Source organism: Coturnix japonica, chromosome 1 (genome assembly GCF_054131305.1).
Source record: "Coturnix japonica strain WE chromosome 1, WE-NBRP24, whole genome shotgun sequence".
NCBI lineage: Eukaryota > Metazoa > Chordata > Aves > Galliformes > Phasianidae > Coturnix > Coturnix japonica.
Genome location: NC_140663.1, coordinates 137,942,373 through 137,963,697, shown reverse-complemented (window position 1 = coordinate 137,963,697; position 21,325 = coordinate 137,942,373).

Sequence of the window (21,325 nt, the reverse complement as noted above, 5' to 3'; positions counted from 1 at the left end):
ATGATTCTTAGTTTCTTCTCCTATCACAGGACATCTCTGAGAATAGCCTAGCTACATCTTCTTCACCCTCTCTTATCATGTATTTATAAATACTGATAAGGGTTCAAATCTTGAGTCTCCAGAATGAACAGTTCCTCACAGCGGGTAGGGCTTCTTGTATGCTAAGGAGATTGGATAAACTCATCTGAATAATTACTGCTAAATTTGGTTTAAGTGGAATTGTACAGCTCAGTTCTAATGCATGGCATTAGAAATCTTCAGAAATTTCTGTAAAAGTATAACATTTCTAAGCGGAACTTAGTGAGGTTAACTTGTATGAAAGCTATTTAAAACCTACTAGGATTTTGACTTGTAAGGAAGTCTGAGATTTAATTTTGGACAGATGTGAAACAATCCAGAGTAAATATATGCACTTCTGGGCAAGTAATGAGGAATGCTCTATTCATACAGTAATAGTCTGAAGAAGAACGAATGGCAAAATAGGAAGAATCCTGAGAAACACCATCAGAAATCTGAAAGAAGTGACCAAGTTTCTCTAAAGAAAAGGACATTTGATGTGGTCTAAAGTTAGAATGCTTTTTATCTTCAAAAGCAATTAATCCAAATAAAGTAAATGTTGCAGAGAAACATCTGTGTGCCTGATTTCTGAGGCTAGTTTGAGAATGTAATAGCTTGCCAAGATTAATTTTAGAGGCTAATAACTTCAAGGCCTAGGGCAATTGAGAAAATTTAAACAGATTTTGTTTGACATTTATAGGGAAGTAAATTGAGTCTATGACTCAAAGAAAGCAAATATTTGCTTGAGAACTTCATAGAAAATAATACTTTCAAATATGCTCCAGAACTGAATAAAATTTATGTTTAAAAAAATCCTTACATATTTAATTTCAAATTTTCCTTTTTCAAAAGGAATAGGACTAGAAACTGCATATTTAATCTACATAAAATATTAAGACTCAGGAAGTGTACATTTTATATATTTACAACATAGCTTTTTTTAAGGGTGATCTTTGTTATTAGTGACATTTAAAAACAATAGCAGTAGTTATTTTTCAGTCCTCTACGCTGACATGTCTTTCTTATCAGTTTCTCCTTATTTAGATTATTTGTATTTTATGTCTCCTTTATATATTTATTTATTTTTTTAAAAAGTTAAGTAAAATAGAGAAAATAATACATTTCTATAAATATTTGCTCCGAGTTTCAATTAGATTATCTTTGTTCACCTTTTGTGAATATTTCATTTACTTTGTTTAGAGGAAGAACTATCCTTAATAAGCATTCTTCTCAATATTTGAACTAGAAATGCTTGTGTGCTTACTCATAATGATCTCACTCCATATGGTTTGTAGCAGCAGTGCCAGATAAACTATAGTTAGCTGAAACAAAATTTCAATTTGAACTTTAAAAAATAAATAAATAAAAATAAATAAATTAAAAAAAAAAACAAGTTTTTTGTTTTTTTTTCTCACAATTGTGAGATTATGATTGATTCTATCTATGGAGCTATTTAGTTGAAATTACTACTTGTCAGATGTATTTTAAACGGCTACATGACATTCTCTTGATATTTTTCTTAAGAACAACATATAAGGCTAGATTGTTTTTCATCCAGTCAAAGAAATAATAGATACTTACATCTCACCAAGTCACTGAAATCAGGTAATTTAGTCATAAGTTTAAATATTTCAACAGATGGAAGATTTAAGAGTATCTTAAAAGATATGTATCATATGTAACATAACTGGACTATGAAATACATATGAAGTACATATGAAATACATATGAAGTACATAAAGCTTAAATTGATAATCTAAGTGCTAGTGTATTCTTTGATTATTTCTTATATCTATTCTGTAAACTGACTTTTTGTTTTTAGGTAATAATTTGGTATCATTAATCAGCTTCAGGCAAAATGAAAGGAAAACAAGAAAAAAATTGGTTACAAAATATGCGTTTATGTGACATAATCAAATTTTTCATGATTACAAATGCAGTAAAAAAAGTACGAGTCTTCTGTAAGTCTGTGTTTAACAGAAAAAATAAATAAATGCAGAAAATTAAATAAATCCAAATTTAAAAATTTTCTTTTAAAATACAGATCCCTCTTTGTTGTTATTATATCCCATCAGTCTATCTATCCCTTAAAACAGGATAAAACAGGATAAAACAGGATAAAACAGGACTGTAAAGCCTGTTGAGCTTCAGATGGATGCACAGACTTCTTGGATCTTTTATCTGTAAAGGTGCATAAGTTTCTTTTGCATTTAACAAGATTCTAGTTATTACTCCCAGTTCATTCTCTGCAGTTAAGTGTTTAGTAATTGTTTAGACCATCTATTTCTATGCATAGAGTCTGCTGCAATAAATGGATAAATATGTCTGAAAATATAAAAAGTAACTTAGAATAAGGTACTGAGCACTGGTTTCTACCCAAAATGAGAACTGTGAACTTTAAACACTAAAGTAACAGTGTATGTGTTTGAAGTAAAGATACTAAACCTGGGGAAAAATATCACATACCTCTTAGGCTCCTCAATAAAACCCAAAACATTTATTAATGCATAAGGATGTACTTAATATCACTATTACCCTAATGACAGAGTTTGACTTACAGTACAACAGAACTGGATATATGATGACTGAGCTGTTTTATCATCAAACATTTCCATCACACTGCCTTTCTTTACAGTATCTTCTCAGTTTGGAGATTTGTTAACAGTGGCAATAATACTTAATCATGTATATATTTTCATAGACAGATGGCACTGTGCTCTGATATTTCTGATAATACTGTATTGTGCCTGTATTCTGAACAGACAGAAGGTGGTGTGTGTAATATGAGCCACTGATAAAGTTTAGATTTTTAAAAGGAATTTTAAAGCAGTGTCTGTGGTCTTGTATACGTGCACATATGTATATATTTACCTAAATTGTTTAACCTATGTTCATCTTACTGAAGTTTCACATCTCTGAGCCAGTTGAATCTTGCACAGGAGCCATTTCTCTCCATATGTTTGCACATGACTGAACTCACAGTTGGCATTCAATAATTATAATGAGCTCTCAGGAACTGTTTAGACAGGAAGGAAATGAATGATTTTTCTCCTTTACATCCCACCAAAGTAGGAGCTAGGAGGGTAGATTGGGACCCTATGAGGACCATATGTCCTCAATTCTCTCCTTAAAATGAAAAGAAAAAAAAGAAAAAAAGAAAAAGGTAAAGAAAAGAAAAACAAACAACAACAACAACAATAAAAACCCTCTAAACAGCAGTTTTATTGCTCTGACATGGTATGTTAGTCAAACTTTTAGTCACTATCTTCTAGGGCACTAAGTGGCTATATTTTGCACTCAAAGAGACATTTAAGATCATCAAATTCCAACCCCTCTGCTACTGACAGGGACACCTCCCTCTAGACCATGTTGCTCAGTCCCCCATCCAGTCTGGACTTGAATGCTTCCAGGGAGAGGACATTCACAACCTCACTGGGTAATCTGTTCCAAGTCTCGCCACCCACTAAGAAAATAATTTCTTCCTAATATCAAGTCTGAATCTATCCTCTTCCAGTATAAAGCCATTTTCCCTTGTCCTTTCTCTACCTGCCCTTACAAAAAGTCCCTCCCCAGCTTTTCTGTAGGCCTTCTTCAGGTGCTGGAAGGCTGCTATGGGGTCTCCACCAGAGCTTTCTCTACTCCAGGCTGAAGATCCATATCTCTCTCAGCCTCTTCTAATATGGAAGGTGCTCAATTGTTGCTTAATGCACCACAGGATACGGTTGGCTTTCTGGACTACAGACACACATTCTTTTTTTTTTTTCATCAACTGACAGTCTCAAATCCTTCTCCACAGGGCTGCTTTCAAGCCATTCTCCTCCAAACCTTAATTTGTATATGATGTTGAAGAATGAATGTAAATATGACACTACTCCAGTCCTACAGTATAGCTTCTGAGAAAATAGTGGTATGTGTGATATTCCACACAAAGTTAATTTTATAAATACCATACATTGCCAGACAAATTTCTCAGATTAAAAATAAAGAGCAGAAGTTTTGAAGTGGTACTAATGTAGGAAGACAAGGAACAGGAAAAAAAAAAAAAAAAAGCACATAATAATTGCAAGTAACAATGACAAAAATCATAACTTTATGAATAGACTACTAAAAGTCTAAGCAGCTAATGAAGTTGTATCATGTATCATGTATCTTCTGTTAGGATTACTTGCCAGTTTACTAGGGACATGAATTTTTTTTGTACTTAGCCTCAGGTTACTGCTCACTGGGCATAAACGAGAAGCACTGAAAGGTGACCTTTTCAGTCTCTTGCAGTTTGTATCACTCTTTAGCAGTTCAGTTAAGTATTGGCAATAGTAGTGGCCTCAGGAAAGTCAAAGCAGTTTTATTTCTCCTTCCAGGTGAAAACGTGATCCTTTTATGCCATATATCCGAATGATAGGATGAATACAATAACAGCCTTAAGTACCAGATTTCATTTCCTACCAACGGAACACACCTTATATTCCTGATAAGACATCAAAACACTTGAAATTAAACTGTATACACTGCAGAGGCTGCGATAATTTCACTTGAATAAGATCATGCTAAATTAACTTGACACTGATTAGCTTTCTAGCAATAGCTGCGAGATTTCAAGATGCAGAAAAGGAAGTCATCAAACACCCAAATAAGGGGTTAGCAGGTGTTCCAATATTGTTTGAGAAAAATCTGCCTGTGAAAGTTAATGGAAATAATTCTTGGATGGATTTCATAGAAAAGGAAGCAGAAAAAATATGTTCCAGCACAATTTAAATTGAAAAGCATAATAGTGACATGAATTAATGGCATATAATAAAGTGCTAAGTACAGCCATTATCATTTATCAGCACACCTTAAACAGCTGTGGCTGCTTCTAAACCAACTTGCAATAATGTTTTCCTTTTTGTGAAGAATTTACTAGAAATTTTATAAGATTTTACAATAAACCATAGATTATAATTTCTGTATCAACCTAGTTAAAATATTCAGAATTAATTTAACTATTTATCAATAAACATTCACTGAACTAAATAGTACAGGATAACTCACCCTTTGTGTTCTCATATCATAGATCTGTGTCAAGGAAGAAATCACCTTGCTTTTATGCCACGTTGAATGAAAAGTCAGTACCTGCCTGAATACTACATGCACAGCAAAATAAATCCAGGGCTTCCAGAGATTCTAAATTGATTAGTCCTTTTTGATGCAAATGACAGGAGATGATTTCATGTGTAAAGAAATATCCCCATATAGTAAAGAGCTAGGAGTTACTTACAAGTTTTTCTACTTAAGATGACGCTTCAGTCTGACATTTAATCAATATCAAATAATGCTATGTTAATGATACTGAAGTGGTTGTTCCTCTTTATGCATGACAGCTTCAACAAAAGTATGTTATTATACTACCTCAGCTTCAGATTTGTGTAACTAACTGAACTGTGGGATAGTGTGATGAGTCTTTTATGTATCTTTCATGCACTTAGTTAAGTGCTATTTACTAGCCACTGGAAGTGAAAAACAGATACTATTGCTTTTGGATATTCTTGAAAGCCTTTCTTTTTTTTTTTTTTTTTTTTCTTTTTTAATAGATATTGAGCTTTCAAAATTTCTTTGTGTTGAAAATCTCAGGAAAAGATTTATACAATTTTTTTTTAGGTAGTATCAGTTCCTTGTACAGGTAAAATCTACCAACAGAAGTTTGAACATAGAATTTTGTGGGTTCCTACACAAAATATTTAATAGAAATTGAGTCAGCAGCACTTTTTTGTTGTAGCATATGCCTTTACACATTAATATGGTAGGTTTGTAAATGAAATATGGCTATTTAGATCATAGCATTTTGATAATCATCTTGTCTTAATGCATATATTTTCTCCCTTATTTATACATTTTAAAAAATCTGGAGTAAAATCAATTTTCAACAGATTTGTCAACAAGGAAGTAGTCTGATGCTTTTGAATTCATGTATCCTTTTTCATTATACAGGTAAAACAATTTTCCTTATTTTTAAATACTGCTTTTGGTGTAGATTGAATATGAAATATTTAGCCCTACAGATATATACAGAGGTGGTATATATTCCCCAGAGCAATCATGCTGGGAGTTCAGGTAGAGCAGTATAAGCACATTGCCATCATAAGTATTCCAGTAATTAAGGCCCTCCCTCTCTCTTCATCCTTCAACTTAGTGCGTTGTTATAACAATGTACTGCTTGCATCTTGCATATAACACTGTAGCCCAGTGAAAAGGCAGGAAATGTTTATTTATTCATAATTGCATTTTCCTTACAACAGGCTATCCCTAGATTAAATAAAGAGGATGGGGAGAAGATGGTGGATGGCTCTTATTTTCTGTGCTGCTTTGTTTGGTGTAGTTATCTGGACACAGCAAATTAATATAGATCTTTTCAATATAAATGTCACTGAAGAATGTAAGTACATCCCAGAGGTTTGACTGATATCTGTCACACAAATTTCATCCTTTGTGAGCAGTGGGGAAGAAATGAGCAGAGAAATTTTTTTTAGTATAAGTCTCTGTTTTTACTTGTTTGGAATTTCTTTGTTCACGAGCAATATAATATTCACAATTCTACTGAAATATATAGTGTACATAAAGGGGAAGATTGTGGTGTTTAGTTTATCGAAGGGTAGTATTCATAAGCTTAACTTTATGAAAGGAACTGCTCTCTTTCCTGTAGAATAGCATTACTCTAACATTGTCCTTGAGACCAACTTAGATTCTGGGCTCCTAAAAGAATGTAGCAAGAGAAAGAAGTCTTCCACTTGTTTTCCTCAAGCAGAGGTCTTATTCCAACACAGTAACTCCATGCTTCTCCATTATGGCAAGTTTGAGCTTGTCAGGAAACAAGAGCTTCCTGTGATTATTTACTCGGGCACAAGTCCAGCATTTGCTCTTTGTTCAAAGTAATTTTCCTCTTTCTGCTTCCTGATATCCAGTCAGACTTCAACCATAGTCAAAATAGGTAAAGAAAAATCCCAAAATTATTTACCTTCAGGAACTAGAATTTAATCAGAAACCAAGTGCCTGAGAGGTTTTGACAGTCTTTCAGATAGAAAAAGGTAGTCCTTTAATCATTGCTGAAATGTTTGCTCTGCTGGTCTAGACATGTCTCTGTTTAGAGAAAACAAATAAAGTAAAATAAAAATAATATTTTAAAAAAAAAAAACAACACCTACAACACCTACAACAACAATAAAACCATAACATATCTGCAACAAAGGAAAAAAAAAAACACACGACATTTTCAATTTTACATTCAATTTGAGGATTATGTTTTATTTATTTATTACTTCAAGCAACACATTTGACTTCAAAATGCTGCTTTACCAGAAGTATCAGACTATCTTCATTTTATTTTCTCTATTCTTTTTAACTGGATTTTGTGTCATATATATATATATATATCTATTTTCAATCCAACCCTTGAATTTTCATAGTCAGCAATTATGAGAGCCCTGACAAAGAGGCAAAGAGACTGAAAGCTAACCACTCCCATCCAGAATACTGATTTTTATTTCCCATGGGTCATTACTAACCACAGTTGAGTTATCTTCATTGTCTTTGTCAAATTTTTAATCTGTATCTTCAAGCTCCCTATAAGTAGGAACCTAGTGACACCTTCTATCAGTTTCCATGCTCTAAGGATTTAGTTATGATGCATCACTGATATATGAATCAACTTTCCTCACTTCCCCACCCCCAACCCCCCCTCTCACTGGAAATGCAATATATTCAAAGTGAATTCATAATTTGTAAAATGTAAATTGAAAAATTCAAAAAGTCCTTATTTATTTATTTATTTATTTATTTATTTATGTCAAGCTTATAATTGTGAATAACACTGTATTCATTATACCCCAATGTAGTTTATTTTCTCCTAGGTATGATTAGAATTACCTTACTTCTCAGTGGGATGAAAGGTATTAAATCATCATAAAATTCTTTTTTGAATATATTATACTTGTCTGATATTAAAGTCTTTACAATATGCAAGATAAATCTTAATGATCATCAATATCATTACAGTGGAAAAGTTACATTAGCAACTACTCCAGTCTTTCATAGATGGGATTTTGCAGATTTCATTTCTTCTAATTATTTTGGACACTTATTCTATGAAACTACAGATCATACAGAAGATTAATGAGGGGATGGGGAGTAGTTTAGTTAGTTTATAAGTAAATATCAACATATTCACTAAGGCTTCATCTAGAGACATTAAGAGTGATGTTCAACTTCAGAAAATGCTGAGAACACTCCTGCTGCTGCTGCAGAACACAGGAACTCCTTTCCTAAACTTTATGGCAAATGTAGGATCTTTAGACAGAGATTTACTTTGTGCTTGATAGCTTGCCATGCTCCCTGAGACCATAGTGTCAGTGTGTTGAGCAACAAAACTTGTAATCCAACTGATGCTTCTCTGTTTCTCAAGAATGCATTTGATTCAGTGTTCTAAAGTGAGCACATAAACCATATGCTAGTCTTGGGTATCAAAACATAATTTAATTTTTTCAGAGCTCACAGATGAGTCCTTTTGACTACAGATCTTTAGTTACATATTTTTACACAGCACTTTCTCTTCTTTTGAAATTAATATTTAGTTTTGGGAATAAGAAAGAAAAAGAAAAGGACAAGGAAAAGGAAGAGGAAAAAGTAAAAGAAGAAAAGCAAAACAAAAAACAACAACAACAACAACAAAACACACTAATTTTCCATAATAACTTCAGAATACCACAAATAACAAATTTTTATGACCTTGTCTACACTGAATGGAATAAATAAGCATCTTGCTATTAGGAGTAGAGCATGTCTCTGATTTTTTTAAACAATATGTGAATCACTCTGCTTACTTGAAAAACAGAATGACAGAAATCTCTGTGGTATTTCATTGAAGAATGGCGCCAGTTCTTAAGTTGTTTAACTTTCATGATGCAGACTCAGTAAACACTGCCATGTTGTGAGAAATTAATGGTTGTTTTTAGACGTCTTGTAAAATAATTAGCCTGTGAGAAACTGAATACTGCACAGATTCTTACGTGTCTTTTGTACTCAGAGGTGGAGAAACCAAAATGGCTCTTTAAGAATTTCAGATGTGAAAGAAGCTTTTTAATCCTCACGCTGAGTGCTGCTGCTGATAACCTCTGACTTATGAATTAATTTGGTTTTGTTTAAATCAACCTTCATTTCTAAATAAGAATACTGAAAATATGTCAGTATTTGCATTTAGAATATGAAAAAAAAAATAGTTGTTACATTTCAAACATTGTACAAGTTTTTTTGTTTGTTTTGTTTTTGTCTTCTTTTTTTTTTAATCAATAACCTCTTTTTAAATCAAAAATCTCAAAGCGATTAGATTTGTATGTCTGTACTATTTATATGTGGTTCTGTTTTACACATCTGCAGACTGCTATATTTACAAAATCTTGCAGCAATAGTACCCTGTTTAATCATGGAAACAAGAACAAAAACAAAAAAAAAACAACACATTGTTTTGCAAAGTTGTAAAAAATATCTTTGTCTCTGCCTAGAAAATTTAGTGAAGGATTTCAAGATGATAAATTATGGCACTGCCTCATAGGCATTTATATACTGAGCTCTCTGAAATATATTCTGTTTTAGTAGAGTTAGTCAGATCCTGGATCATCAATGATTTTATGATGAAAATATGTTCTCTCTGTTATAGATCAATAATAAAAAGAACATCAGATTTTCTCTTTCTGTGATCAATATTATTGTATAGATTAATGCAATTTAATTTCCACCAAAACACTGATCATACTATCAACAAACGATGAATGAGTGAACTTAAACACTACATCAGAATGTAGTAAAATATGGTGAATTGATGTCAGTTTTCACTGTGGTGTTACTTCAGTAAACAGGGGAGTTTTTATAAGCCTCTGATTTGAGTTACTGAGTTTACAGATATCTTGTTTGTTATCAAGATCAGTATTTGTCAAGGCTTTTTATTAGATTTAGAGTTTGATCCCAAGCATATCTAGTGAATGGTAAATTGTTAGTCACTTCAGGATATTTTGGACCACATAATCATTTTTAATGCATGTACTAACTAAGTTTGGTGTAATAAAGCAACAATTTCATCAATAATTGCACAATTAAAGTCAATTAATGAAATTGCAGTGTGATTTTCTAGGCATCCAAGGAGCCTGCATAATAGAGGATATGAAGATAAAGTAGGACATTACTGAAATTGAACAAAAGTTCCAAACACGTTAGTCTGGAAAAAGACTGGGACAAAAGACATTCTGGGAGCTGGACAGGGAAGAATTAACAATGTAGAGGTGAGAACTACAGAATTAAAACAGACCAAGCCTATAATAGATATATCAATAGTTGATCTGTTTTCACAATGTTTACATTGTAGACAAGGAAAACAAACAAATCAAAACAAAACAATAACAGCAACAAAAATGCAAGGGATTCTAGATGCCCAGATGCATTATGATTATTAAGTCCTTTTTTCACACAGAAAGAACCCAGGTCAATGGAAAACACCCCCTATTAAACTGTTAAAGGTAATCTAGCATTCCAAATATTGTTCCTCATAGCTTCTGTAGAATCTTTCTTTTATTTAATTACTTTATTTATTGATTGATAAATGTGTCCTATCAGATATAAGTCTTATTTACCCTTTAGTTACACTTGGTTGATGATTTGGGGTAGAAGGCGCAGGGGAGCTGGACAAGGGAGAAGGAGTAAGGGGAGAAGAGTTAATTTGTACTGTTTTCTAGACTTAAGTAGTTGTCATGGAGTTATCTAGATCAATCTATATCCATAACAGGAGGGAAGTAGGCCTGTGGGCCCCCCAGCCCCAAAAAATGGGAAGGGAAAAAGGGAAAGGGGTAGGGAGATAGGAGTCGGACTCAAGGAAACAAACAGAGCAGCAGCAATGATGTAAGGAGAAAAGCTTATTTTACTAACTATGATATTGGAATGCAAGATAACACAATACAACCTAACTGAAACTGAGGCTAATAAATCAAGTGAAAACAGAGAGAGAGAAATTTCTGAAGACTGAGAAGCCTACTTTGGAATTGTAGGCACACAGCTTGGAAGCACACCTACACCTGCTGCCAGGCAGTGAGAGAGAGAGCCAGTGTCTGTAGCTTGATGGATAGAGTTGACATCTAATATATAGGGGGAAAAAAGTCAAAATACACAGACACACAGAGAAATGTGCTTTGTAAGCTGAAAAGTGTTTGTTAGAATATTTTCTGAATTTGTAGAGCTACTTAATTTGGCAAACTCACTTCAAACATTTACTCTACTACTGTAAATATTTACTATGGGAAGACAGGTTATTATAAGTAATGCCATAGCTGAAAAAAAAAAAATAGAGCAATGTAAATAAAAAAATCTGACTATGTGTGAAGAACCATATTGCAAAAGTAACTTGCCTCTTCTTCGTAAAGTGACTCGAGATTTGCCCATACTACTCATATACATCTCTGATCTGTGTGTAACAGCAGAACAGAGCAGGGTCTCCAGAAGCAGAACAGTGTGTGTAATAAGAAAAATAAAAAAATAAATAAATAAAATAATAATAATAATAATAAAGAAACAAGAAAGAAATTTTCCTACCAGAGAAGAATGGAGTTTAATTACTTTTATTTGTTTTGTGTTTGGAATTCCAAGCAGAATTTGAATTTTAAACTTTGATGATGAAGCAATCAAAAGTATGCTTTGTATTGTTCTATATTAAGCAGCATTAACTTCTGCAAAAAGTAAATATTATTGTAAAAGAAGAAACTGAGTGTGTATTTAATGTTGTTTACATTTACTTGGGAGTCTTGAATTTTCATTCATCTAAATGACTTACATTGAAGTCTGTAATGGTATGATTCAGTATTATATCTTGTGTAGTTTTTATAGCTAGACTAAAGGAATTATTACATTATTATATATTATATATATTATTAAAAGTCATCAAGTCAAACCACAACTTAACCTAACTCTGACAACTCACTGCTATATCATGCCCCTGAGCACAACACCCAGATGGTTTTTAAACACATTCAGGGATGGTAACTCAAACCATCTCCCTAGGTAACCTATTGCAGTGCTTAACATCAGTTTCTGTAAAGAAGTGTTCCTTCTGATACCTACCCAAAACATCCCATGATGCGACTTGAGTCCATTTACCTTTGTCCTGTCACCTGTCACCAATGAAAAGAGATCAACCCTGCTTTTCCTACAATTGCCTTTGATTGCATTGTGGCGTATATTACAAGCAGAGGTGCCAGCAAGAGCAAGAAGTTGGTCAGACTCCTGTACTCAGCTCTGGTGAGGCCACACCTTGAGTACTGTGTTTAGTCTTGGCCCCTTCGCTGCAAGAAAGACATTGAGGCCCTGGAGTGTATCCAGAGAAAAGAAAGTAAGCTATAGAGAGATCTGGAGCACATGCCTTAGGAATGACTGAGGGAGCTGGGTTTTTTTCTTTTGGAGAAGAGGAGGCTCAGAGGAGACCTTATCCCTTTCTACAGCTACCTGAAAGGTGGTTGTGATGAGGTTGAAGTAGGTTTCTTGTTAGGAAAATTTCTTCTACAGAAGAACTGTGAGGTGCAGAGTTTTATTCTTTGTATATGTTAACTATATTATATATTTTATCAACTTGTCTTCACACAAAGCCAAGAGCTTGGACACTTACTCACTAGAGGTTCCAAAACATGAGTAAAAATGTAATTGAGCAACAGCATGAAGTAATGAAAAATATGTGGTATGCATCATATAATATTCTACATTTCTGAGTTGAGTGCAGATTTAAAGAACAATAATGAAGGGCTTTGTCAAATTTTATGAGATAGTAGAAATCATGGTTTCAGCCACATAATAAAACTGTCTCAATTTTATTGTTTTATTTAATTATCAGGACTGTCGATAAATATAGCTTTCTTCTCACCATTCACGAAAATGAATATTTTGAAATAATAAAATTTTAATTAAGTGGATTTTGGATAAAAGTCTGATTTGAGACAGGTCAGTTTTAAAACTGTATTACTTTTTTTTCCTACAGTTTCCAGTTATTCTGTTACTCTGTTCATGTGAGGACAATGCACTTGCCCTTGTCTAGACAGATAATTTTTTTTTTTTCCACTGTTTACTGAAAAATGAGATTTTTTTTTTCTTTTTAACTTTAGACCTAGCAAGATATCAATACATTTCTATATGTTTATTAAATGTAACAAACCTAACTATTGAAGTATTATAATTAATGTTTACAAAGACAAATCTAATACAGTTAAAGAGTCTGTTTTCAACCTAGAATATGTTTATATGATCTCTAAAGTCTTCCACTTCAAAGGCCAAATGACTTCTTTGTAAATGGAATTTCAATGCATGCAAATCATTTAATTATCTAGCTATTACATCAACACATCAGGATTCCTTCTGAATGCAGTCTGTTGACATTCTCCTGTCCTCTTTCCAGCTGGCAGCTTCTGACACTCCACTGACTTTTACAAATCATTGTAACCTCAACAGTAGTGTCCATTCATTATTTTACACTTTGGAAGTCCTTCATATAGTTCAGGCTTAAATGCCATACATATAAACAAATTCTCTCACACTAAGGTTTCAATAATATTTTTTGGATAATCAATAAAGCAATTTTAATTTATTTTTTTTTTCCGTCATGAACAATATAGATATCCAACCAAAGTATGTATTCTGAAAAAAATATATATAGATATTTAGCATAAAATCTTAATGTCTGATTCTTTCTGCATTTATTCTATTATTTATTAATTTAATTAATTCATTTTTTGCGTGCTTAGTCTCTTACTATTTTATTTATTTATTTTTGTATACAGAAGACAACAAAATGCACAATGTGTTGTCTTTCAAACAAGGCAAATGAGGAATTTGGCTAGTGGCTGTTGACATTCCATCTGAGCTAGGATATATGCTCTTGTCTTCCTAGTGACATGTAGGAAATGTATAAAAGGAAAGCCTGACTTGGCTCTGCCCCTTAACTGATGGATTCCCAGAGGCAGTGCATCTCTGAGTAGCCACTTCCTTTTAAACCAAGTATCTCATTTGCTCTGGGTGCCAAGGTTAAGTTCTTGAAGAAGATTCATACAAACAGGTCTCCTGGATGTCTTCCCTGAAGGCTGCATGTTACAGCATTTATTTTTGTTATAAGGAAAGATTTTGAAAAAAATATCATCATTAATTATAATGGCAACAGAGGAATGAGTTGTAGACGATGCTTTCTATTTATGGTTGTGTTTGGGGTTTTTGTTGCTAAAGTATAAAGTAAATGTGTCTTGATTTCAGTGAGTATTATTCTGTCAAATAAAAGTCACTGATTGATTAGAGTCAGAGTTTTAAATAAGTAAGAAATGTCCTGGGGAAACAAACAAACAAACAAAAAACTGTCTTTTTTTTTTTTTTTAATTTTATATTTATGAGGTACATATAAATTTAATGTGCTTGTTTTTTTTCATTAACTCTTCAGTTTTATATTTTACCATTTCAAGTTGGAAATATGAAAAATAGCAAAAACATACAAATATATACATAGATAATGAGCTAAGAGGAATCTGTACATTGTAGTAAAAAATGTTAGTTTTAGAACACTAAGAGCAAAAATATTGACTGTGATTATTGGACAGAGACACATAGCATAGCATGAAAATAAAAGGAAATAATTATGATCATGGATCCATTATCTCAGCTTTTATTGAAAGTTTTCATGGTTTTATGTTTTTTTGGTTGTCAGTATTCCACATATAATGTCAAGTAGTACACCAGGAGTTAAAGAGTTAATGCTCCAGGTCAGGATACCTGTCCCAGAATAGAAAACTACCACATTCCCCAGAGGACTGTTTGTTATACTGTTATCATTTCTGCCCTGGTGGAACAGAAAAAAGGCCTTGGTAGGTCATTTTTTGGTCTCAGCAGTGTGTGAGCTCTCCTCTCGTCTGCTCACCCCAAATGCACATCTCACCTCAACATTAGAGTAAGGCCTTCAATTTTTCATACACTCTCACTATATTTGATTTCTTTGCTTCAGTTCTAATTACATTGTAGTATATTTTATGATAGTGTGTTATCTTGCATTCCGATACCTTATTTAGTAAATTAGTTTATTCTCAGATCATTGCCACTATTTTATTTTTAGGCTCATCTTTGTACCCTTTTCCCCTTTTTCCTTTTTTTTTTTTTTTCCTTTCCCAGGGCGTAGGTTTGTGGGTCCCTCCACCCTGCTATTTACAGAACCTGGCAAAAGTATCCCATAAACCACTGACAAAAGTATACAGAATATTTGTAGTGCTGAATTATGATGTGTCTACATACCATCATATGCAGAGTTGTCTTGATGTTGCACTAAGTCAAATGAAACTTCAACAAACTGACTACGCTCAAACTAGACAAAATTTATCCCCATACTTTCTATGTACAATTTCTGGTGACCTTTGATTGTAAAATCTCATGATTTATGTATTACATGGTTTTTATTTGTTAAACATTTTGATATACATAGTATGTTTGTTTTGTATCTAGTATCCTAAAATAATTTGCTGAAGATGCTTTTGTGCTATTATTTTCTCCAAAATGCAAAAAATAAAATAAAATATAAAATAAAATAAAATAAAATAAAATAAAATAAAATAAAATAAAATAAAATAAAATAAAATAAAATAAAAATCTGTTTGGTATTTGATAGGGAGATAAGTGAGAGAAACAACCTGCACAAAGTAAGGATGAAAGAGTTAGAGGAAGTGCTTCAGGCACTTGATCAGAGAATCCCCTGCAGCCTGTGCAGAAGACCTTGGTATAGTAGGTTGTTCCAGTGTAGTATATGATGTCAGAGTAGATATCCAAACAGCACCCTGCAAAGGACCCTGTACTCAACAGGCACGGCCTGTAACAGCCCATAGAATGCAAAAGCAGTTCATCTGGCACAAACTGCAGCCTGGTGGAGACCTGTGATAGAGCAATTGTTGAAGGACTATATTCTCTTGGAAGGAAAATGTGTTAGAAAGGTGATGAAGTGTTATGAACTGATCACAACTTCCATTTCCTCTGAACTGCACAGTTGGGAAGAGATAAAAGAGTTAGGATCAAGATGGAGAGACAGCACAGCAGGACATAAGCAATCCAAGAGTTTTGTGAAATGCAATGACAAAAACCTACTTGTCCATGAAAATGAGCCAACAAGGAGGTGCTATGCTGGACTGTATGACCACTCAGACTGAGGACCTTGGTTGGGAGTATGAAGGTCAAAAGCAGACTTGGTTTCTTTGGCAATAATATGGTGAAGTTCAGGATCCTGAGAGTAGGGAGAAATGTGAAAAGAAAAAAAATAAGTGATGGGTATCAGGAAAGCAGGCTTTAGCCTCTTGGAAGAGTCCTGTGGGATTGACTAGGCTCTGGAGGTAAGAAGAAGCTCAAGCATACTTGCTAATATTCAATAATCAAATCCTCCAAGGACAAGAGGCATACATCTTGATAAAGAGTAAGTCAGGCAAAACTGTCATTAAGATTGCAGGGATTAACAAATTACTCCTGGCCAAACTCAAACACAAGAAGAAAGCCTACAGAGGGTGGAAGCAGGGATAGGTAACCTGAAAGGAACAGAGACACTTTGAGCATGAAGTTAAAAGGTGAAGTTAAAAGAGACAAAGCTGAAATTGAAGAAAATCTAGCAAGGGATCTCAAAGACAACAAGAAATAATACTAGTAATATAAATAACAACAACAAAAACAAATACTAGACAAAATGTAACCCTGCTGCTGAACAAGTCAGGGGACCTAATAACACAGGACTGTAGTATTGTGGTATACTATTCCACTAATTGTAGAAAAGATGGTGGTACTGAAATACACCTTTGCCTTAATCTTTACTAACAAGACTATCCATTACAACTCCCAGGTCCCTGAGGGTAGATAGCAAGAAAGATATGCCCTTGGTTCACCTTTTTCAAGAGGATCAGATCAAGGTATACTTAAGCAAATTGAACATGGGTCCTGACGGAGTGCATCCACAATAACTGAGGGGCATTTTATCAGCTCAGTGTCATTCTAACCTTTGAACAATTGTGGTGAAAGGAAGAACTTCTTCAAAACTATGGGAAATAAAATGTTACCTCTATGTACAAGAATGGTAAAAAGGAGAGCGTGGGAAGCTACAAGTAGGTCAACATTACTTTGATTCAGGAATGGTGGAGGAGCAGATGATGCAGGAAAACATTTCCAGGCACGTGGAGGAGAAGAATGGTAATATATATCAAAATATATCAAGTGTGGTATAAATAGGGATTCACCAAATGTATGTCATAGATGACAAACTACATAGGTCTGGCCAAAAATAATGTATTCTATTTATTTCCATGGACAGTGAAATATATGAAGAGTTCAGTAATGAAAAAATTGAAAAATTCTCAGCTACAAAACACCACTTTTCAACATAATCATTGTCAGTAATGAACAAAAGCCTGCATGCCACACATAAAAATCAGCACTAACAGTACTGCCTAGCTGTCATTGTTGCCACTGCTGAAACACACCAAACACTGACTCACTGTGGTTACATCCAATGTTTGATTTCCATAAACGTTCAACAAGCACTGATGCATGCAAAATGCACAGGTGCATTTTTTTCCACATATAAAGATAATCAATTACACTCCCTTGTTTCAGATACACTTCCATGTCAGACACCTTCAGTGTTGAGTGACTCCCCCACTTCTGTGGGCAGCCTATTCCAGCTCCTGACAACTCTTTTGTAGAAGTATTTTTTTCCTAACATCCAGCCTGAACTTCCCTAGCACAACTTAACGCCATTTCCTGTAGTTCTGTTGCTGGTTACACAGAAGAAGCTGCCTACCCCTACCTCACCGCCAACTTCTTTCAGGTAGTTGTAGAGAGGAAATACTTTTGGAGCAGCTTTATGTAGTTAAATTTCTGTGATGAACATCATTTGCTGTGCTGCTACTGGTTGTGATGCTTCACAAAATACAGAGAAGCTTAAAGTGGATAAATTCAGGTTAATTCACAATCAGCCTGTATCTGTTCTATTAATGTATGTTTGGCACAATTAGATTCTACAAAAATGTATTTGCAAATTCTGCTGACAAGTATGTGAATGTTGTTTCAGGTTTGTACAAATATCAAGATTCTCATATTTAGCAAGAATGCAAAGGTAATTCATCTCTTATCCATGTATTTCCAGTGTTCAAGCTGCATGATCTTGAAATGTTTTTTATTTTTTTCAGTTTCTCAGCAAAATTTTACTTGATCTATTATTGATCTCATAGTAACTCACTAACTTGCACAAAATTCTGACAAAGTTCCCTGAAAAATGATAGACATTGTGCATTGAATTGCAGTTACATTAGAAAACAGGATGGCCAATAAACAAAAAAATAAAATTAAAAGAATGGAAAAAGAAGTAATTTGAAGAAACTGGGATAATCATTCCTAAAAAGTCGTTGTCATTCAAATTCATTTTTACTCTAATTTTTCAATACCTTATGTGATTGTTAAACTATTTCACTGTCACTAATGAGTGCTTACTGAAAAATACAACCCGAATACAGCTACAGTTTTAATTCCTTTCAGAATAATATTCTCTGATATGGGAAAATAAACATTACCAGTAAGACCGAGGGTTTCAAAGCATTATTTCATCAGACAAAGTGCATTGATACATGGTAGAAATGTAGAAGGCATGGAATGCAGTATTTCTCCAAACAGGCCTGGGACACTAATCCTTGATGCTTTACTAAACATAGCTTATTTGATATATTTCCATTCAATGTAAAAATCTCTGTTGTATCAAATATAAGACATTAGAAGAGAAAGCCAGATGAATAAAATAAAACTATAAAGGCAAGATGAAGTATACATTCAGAAAGCCTGGTAGCTTTCTAGATTTCCATTATAAAGATATATGTGATGTACATTAACCATCACATACTGTATAGAATGGAAAATGTAGATGTTTTTCCTTTTAGGTCTCCCAGTCTTATGCCAGTGACATTTTAAGAAGCTTTGTAAAAGAAAGGCAGACATAATAGTATCAAGAATCAAAACATATCACAGAAAGATTTCTGCATCCAGTCATACATTTAAAAAAAAAAACAAAAACAAAAAAACACCATAATTTAAAGACAAATATTTCCAGATAAACTATTATCACAAACAAAACGGTTTCAACTCTGAAAAATTCTACTTAATGAAATTTCTGATCAGATAACAGTGATATCTGATCATCGATTCAAGTACTACAAGAAAAAAATCGCTAAATTTTAAAAATAAATTAAAAAAAAAATTACAAACAACAAAAAGAAAAACAACAGTTTTCTTTTACCTTTTCAACATTATGCCTTTCTCCCTGCTTTCTTATTTCTCATTCCCTTGCATTCACTGTAGGTTGTACACAGTCTTTCCTATTTCCTTCAGTGAGGTGTTTGAAAAGTTGTATGATTTAGTGTTTTCTTCCTGCCATTCTTTGGAAATTCATTTTTCTCTGCTGAATTTTGTCTCTTAGTGTTCTTGGCTTCTCTTCTGATGTTAAAGAAGTTCCCAGAAATAGGAATATATATATAAGTCACATATGTCATCAGTGGTCTCTGCCACTTTAAACACCTGTACTGCAGAAGCCTGGAAACACTATTATTTTATATAGTTCCAAAAATACATCTTTCTGTGGTTCAAATAGAGAGACACTCTTAGAGAGTCTTGAGACTTTTACAAATTTGATTTTTCAAATCAAAAAAGTAAAAGAGAAACTGTATTAGTTCCATTCAATGCAATTCTCTAAATAAATATATAAATAACAACCCTACACTTACATTGGTTCTCTATGTGTTTCAGCTTTCTTCAGGCCATATCCAGTTGCTGCACTGTAGGGTTCTCTGCAAGCTGCAGGGTGAAATGATGACAGACTCTCTCTTCATTCCAATTCAATTAATCCCTTTGTGTTATGGCTGAAATGAACTTACTGCGAAAAAGCAAAACTCAGATCAGTGAGCTGTATATCTTGATCAGAACATGATGATATTTGGAGATGTTCTCATAAGACAAGCAATTTTTTTTTTTTTTTTTTAATCATATCTCTTTTCTTGTTGACTGTGTTCTCTTTTTTTATTATTTTTATTTTTGTTCATTTTTGATAACTGTCAGAGGGACTGAAGACTGAAAAAAAAGTCAAAAATATTGTTAGCTAGCTTGTCACTCATGAAGGGCTTTGAAGAAAAAATAGGAATAAGAAAAAGAAATGAGCGTTTAATGTGAAAGCAATAGAAAGTGAATATGGTCGTAGAGACCTCAGTTTCTGAGAAAGCAAACTTTTGTAATTTGTGCAACTTTGAGAAGTTGTTTTCCTTTCTTGTTTTTCTAGCACATTGTTTTATGTTTAGAGATGAGAAAAATAAGCCTGAAAATCACAAATAGGAAAATTAACACAGGTCATGCTTATCCTAACAGATGAACAAATCTACCAATGTTTGTCATTTTTAGTCATTCTTAGATTATATGTGTCTGTTTTTGGGTCTTGATGACCCTCTCAGCACTAGAATTTCTTATTGCTGTTTTCCTCTAAGTGCTTCCCCTTCTCCACTACTCTCAGCTTTGTATTAAGCATTGCATAAATTTATGTTGTTGCTGTTGCTGTGGGTTTTTTATGTTTGGTTGGTTGTTTTTTTAATGCATGAACTGTGGAGTGTTTGAAAAATGTGTAATTATAGCCTTTATTAGTGATATTACAGAGAGGGCCTTCTGTTTTTCTTTCTGAGAAGCCAGGATATGCTCTTTCCTACAATGTTTCAGTAGCATATTGCTATATATATTTTTTTTAATTCCCAACAAGGAAAATAAATAAATAAATATATAGAAACAGTAACACCTTAACTGATTTGTTATTAAAAGCCAAATAAACTAATGACTTCCTGGCCAAAACCACTATATCATTGTGCTAAACTTAGTGAGTATTAACCAGTGACAGCATTTTTGAAACGTAAAAACATTTAAGAACATATAGGGATAGATTTAATGCATATAATCATAAATTAAAATAATAGAACTAGATCCAATTTCTCTTTTTCGTAGTTTTCTGGCTTGCACAAGGATTATATATACTGCAAGTGTTGTAATTGCTTTATGTGTGATCTGCTTGAACCTACGATGATACAAAAATAGAATCAGAGAATCAGTTAGATTGGAAAAGACCTTCAAGATCAATTCCAACAGTCAACTTACAGCATGACAACCTGAAGTCCATCAAATACCATGTGCCCTAGTG